Genomic DNA, 4,897 nt, shown 5'->3' with positions numbered 1-4,897 from the left:
CGTCAGAGATGTATGTACAGAGAGCAGTCTCTTCTGGTTTCCCAGGCTTGTCTGCCTCTCTGAAGGTTTAGCTCTCCCTCCCACGGGATTTGGGTGCAGAGAACTGTTTATCCGGTCTGTTTCCTTCAGGTTCCGGCGGTGTCTCAGGCAGGGGTCCTGCCGCTCCTGGGCCCTCCCCCACGGGAGCCCAGAGGCCTTATACAGTTTCCTCTTGGGCCAGGGATGTGGGCAGGGGTGGGCAGTGTTGGTGGTCTCTTCTGCTCTGCAGCCTCAGGAGTGCCCACCTGACTAGGCGGTGAGGTCTCTTTCCCACGGGGTCTGGGAGCAGAGAGCTGCTGCGGGCCGGGATCCAATTCTCAAGTTTTTAAATAAAATAAATACAGTTTAACATGTTAAATTAATGTATTAAAAAGTAATATGAATGAAAGAAATGCCCCCCATGAGCAGCTGAGCTAACAAAGTAGTACATGTAAAAAGAATTGCCAAGGATGCCAAGTGCTTGCTGGTAGGAGCCTGATATAGCTGTCTCCTTACAGGCTCTTCCAGAGAGAGGCAGATGCTCATAGCCAACCATTGGACTAAAAATGGGGTCCCCAGTGGAGGAGTTAGAGAAAGGACTAGAGGAGCTGAAGGAGTTTGCAATCCATAGGAAGAACAACAACATCAACCAACCAGACCCACACACACACACACACACACACACACACACACACACACACACACACAAAAGCTCCCAGGGACTAAACCACCAACTAGAGAGTACACATGGAAGGACCCATGGTTCCAGCCACATATGTACCAGAGGACGGCCTTGTCAGGCATCAATAGGAGAGGCCCTTGGCCCTGTGAAGGCTCAGTGCCCCATTGTATAGGGATGACAGGGTAGGGAGGTGGGAGGGAGTAGGGGTGGGGTGGGATAGGGGGTTTCCAGAGGGGAAACCAGAAAAGAGGATAATATTTGAAATGTAAATAAAGAAAATATACAATCTATTTTAGTCAGACTTGTCATTACCATGACAAACGCCTAAGAAAAATAAATCAAAATGAGATTTATTTTGGTTCACAGTCTTAGGGTTTACAGTCTATGGTCATCTGGACTCTGTTTCCGGGCCACAGTGAAGCAGAACTTCACAGCAGGAAGGTATAGTGGAATAAAGTTGTTCATTTCATGCTGGTCAGAAAACAAGGAGCAAAAGGAAGAGGGCAGAGACTATAAAAGACCTACTTTTCCCCAGGAACACCACCTTCTAAAGTGTCCAGCTCCTGACAAAATAGGACCCCAGTGAGGACCGCGCCTGCAACACAGGAAGGAGCCTATGGGAAACACTTCACCATCAAACCATGACACAGCATTATAATTTTAGTCCTGAGTACTTGCTCATGGACTTCTCACAGCATCTGCAATTTCCCAAAGTAGTTCATTATCTTTATTCTAATGCCTGTTCCTTCTCAGCAATTTCATGCATCACTTAATGACATCTCCTTATTGACAGACTACCCAGATTGTCTCAACACACATGTGGATCCCTAGGTTACTCTGAAAATTTCTCCATAAAAAAAGAAAAGAAAAGAAGAAAAGAATTGTCAAGCCCTGTGTGACTTTTTTGTGCATTCTCCAACAAAGAAAACCAGGCTCCTTGGAACAGGTAGCTGGTATGGAGAGGCAACAAGCTGTACCTTCAGCCCACTGTGGTATGTAAAAGTAAAGAAAGGGGGTGGGGGCAATGGGGTATGTCCAAGGGACATAATAGCCAACTAAGCAAGCAGTCAATGACCAAACCTGGAGCAACCTGGACACCAAAATAAATACAATAGGATTGAATAGTATTGAATTATAATCCAAAATATAAAACAAATATTTCTCAGTCCATCTTAGTAACAATAACTGGGTGAATACATATTAAAAACAGACAAATGGGGAGAACAGACAAATGTCAAAGACCTTTGCAAGTACTTTCTGCAGGCATTCTGCTGTCGAACTACTAGAATGGAACTCTGTAATCCTTTTGAGACTAAGCACAGTGACTTCCCTCTACAGAGCAGAGTGTAGATAAGTGGGAAAATCCAGGCTGGTGTCACACAAGTCGAATCCTGTCAGTCAGGAGGCAGAGGTGTGAGGATGGTGAGCTCAAGGCCAGCAAACCGTCAGTGTCCCTATGGAGCTGATGACGACATCAGCAATTGGGTAAAAGTCCTCTCCTAGTCCACGGTTTTCATAACCAAATGGATAGGGCGTGTTGTCAACTTTAAATCTTAAAATAAGCATTCATTGCTATGATTTTTTTACATGTACCTCATAAGAGGTCTAGGAATTAACAACGCTGCTTTAAAACTAATAATTTCCATTTATTTAGTTAAGGAATCAAGTTTCTTTGCAGAAACCTATGAAAGCTGTCTGCTCTTTCCAGCGTTCACAGTCCTCGCAAGGACTTACATCTGTTTTCAGAGCTTGGGGGGCCATTTCATGTTCTGGTGTTTGTCAAAATGCACAGTGTGTCTTTTTGTGTTCTAACCATCCTGGTGTCAACAACCATAATTAAGAGAAAGAATAAGAATAATGCCTTTTAGTCTATAACCACATGAAGTTAAATTTTCCACCTTTCTACATATTGTTGTGGCTGAGCAGTGTGGCAAGGTGATCAGTAAGCTTTCAAGTAGAAAGCACACATTAGAAAGACCAGGGACCAGAATATGAGAAAAGAAATAATGGAAAATTTTCAACTGTTTCAGAGTTTGGGAGATGGAGAGTGTTAGCTACTGTAATATCGAGGTAGTCACATTCAATTGGATGTAGTTTTAACGGTGATTCTATGGCTTTATTTATATGCTGATATGTACAATGTGCTAGAAATTATATCCTTCACATCCATATATACCTGTGATTAATGGTTTTTTTCAGGGATAATTTACAAAGTACAGGGATAACATACAAAGAAACACATAATTTTCTGAACTTCTTTTGAAGAGAACTGTTCGCCTCCCCAATAGCCTTTATCCTTCTGTTCTTTCCATCACAGCTGTAGGGAGGATGCCCAGCTGAAAGCATTCTTTTGAAGCTTTCTGCAGGTGCATGTGTCAAGGCCTAAAGTGCTCTCCCTCTCCAGTACCAAGGACAGAGGGAATCAGGCTTTCTCCACATCAGCTCAAAGGCCAACCCAGATTTCTTTTTTATCCAGAGGAAAATGAATCCATGTATGTTTATTTTCATGTCAGAGTTTTCTGTCATGCATGACTGTCTAGCTCTAAATGTGGGTATTTACAACAGACCACAATGGGATCCTTTACTATGTGTATTCAATACACAGGTATTTTTCTAAGAGATAGACTAAGAAATAGATTTTCAGTAGAAATGCTTTGAGACCATTGCAAATGCTTTCCTTCACAAAGGCTGGTTTATGCTCACATCAAGAGTATATGAGGGCTCTCTGCTCCTCCCTGCTCCAGAGACTACCACATCTCTTGCAGTGCCAACCTCATCTTGCAGACAAGATGGTGAAGGTCAGTGTGAACAGATTTGGCTATATTGGGTGCCTGGTTACCAGGGCTGCCTTCTCGTCTGCATCTGGCAAAGTGGAGATTGTTGCCATCAACAACCCCTTCATTGACCTCAACTCTACAGTCTACATTGTCCAGTATGACTCTACCCATGGCAAATTCAATGGCACAGTCAAGGCTGAGAATGGGAAGCTTGTCATCAACAGGAATTCCTTTACCATCTTCCAGGAGCAAGATCCCGCTAACATCAAATGGGAATGATGCTGGTCTGAGTAAGTCATGGAGTCTACTGGCATCTTCACCACCATGGAGAAGACCAGGACCCCCTTGAAGAGGGGAACCAAAAGAGTCATCATCTCCACCTCTTCAGCTGATGCCCCCATGTTTGTGATAGGTGTGAACCACGAGAAATATAACAGCTAACTCAAGATTGTCAGCAATGCATCCTGTACCACCAACTGCTTAGTCCCCCTGGCTAAGGTCATCCATGACAACATTGGCGTTGTGGAAGAGCTTATGACCACAATCCATGTCATCACTACCACTCAGAAGACTGTGAATGGCCCCTCTGGAAAGCTGTGGAGTAATGGCCGTAGGGCTGCCCAGAACATCATCCCTGCATCCACTGGTGCTGCCAAGGCTGTGGGAAAGGTCATCCCTGAGCTGAACAGGAAGCTCACTGGCATGGCCTTCTGTGTTCCTACACCCAATGTATCCATTGTGGATCTGACATGCCGCCTGGAGAAACCTGCCAAGTATGATGACATCAAGAAGGTGGTGAAGCAGGCATCCAAGGGCCCACTAAAGGGCATCCTGGGTTACACTGAGGACCAGGTTGTCTCCTATGACTTCAACAGCAACTCTCACTCTTCCACTCTTGATGCTGGTGCTGGCATTGCTCTCAATGACAACTTTGCAAAGCTCATTTCTGGTATGACAATGAATACAGCTACAGCAGCAGTGTGGTGGACCTCATGGCCTACATGGCCTCCAAGGAGTAAGAAACTTGGACCACCCACCCCAGACCAGCAAGGATACTGAGAGCAAGAGAGAGGTCCTCAGTTGCTGAGGAGTCCCCATCCCAACTCAGCCCCCAACCCTGAGCATCTCCCTCACAATTCCATCCCAGACCCTCATAATAACAGGAGGGGTCAAGTGAACCCTCCATACTCTCTTGAATACCATCAATAAAGTTATGCTGCACCCCCCAAAAAAGTATATGAGATTGAAGAATTTTATACATCTTCACTGGCACTTTTTTCTTAAATATTACAGCTGGTAGAAAGGGAAAAAAGGCTAGTTTTCACTTTTTTATAGCAAAGCTAAACTTTTTCCTATTTATCTGCCATTGTTGGAAATTTTTAATTTAATTAAGAAAAAATATCTTAGACATCTCTTTGAG

General features: G+C 44.2%; 1 pseudogene; it reads left to right on the top strand.

Moving 5' to 3' along the window:
- Window positions 1-3,489: 3,489 nt before the first annotated feature.
- Window positions 3,490-4,496, top strand: Gapdh-ps110 (Glyceraldehyde-3-phosphate dehydrogenase, pseudogene 110; annotated as a pseudogene).
- The last annotated feature ends 401 nt before the right edge of the window (window positions 4,497-4,897 follow it).

This window comes from Rattus norvegicus, chromosome 5, assembly GCF_036323735.1.
Source record: "Rattus norvegicus strain BN/NHsdMcwi chromosome 5, GRCr8, whole genome shotgun sequence".
Taxonomy (NCBI): domain Eukaryota; kingdom Metazoa; phylum Chordata; class Mammalia; order Rodentia; family Muridae; genus Rattus; species Rattus norvegicus.
The sequence above is the reverse complement of the archived record's forward strand: the minus strand, read 5'-3'. Positions and strand labels throughout refer to the sequence as shown.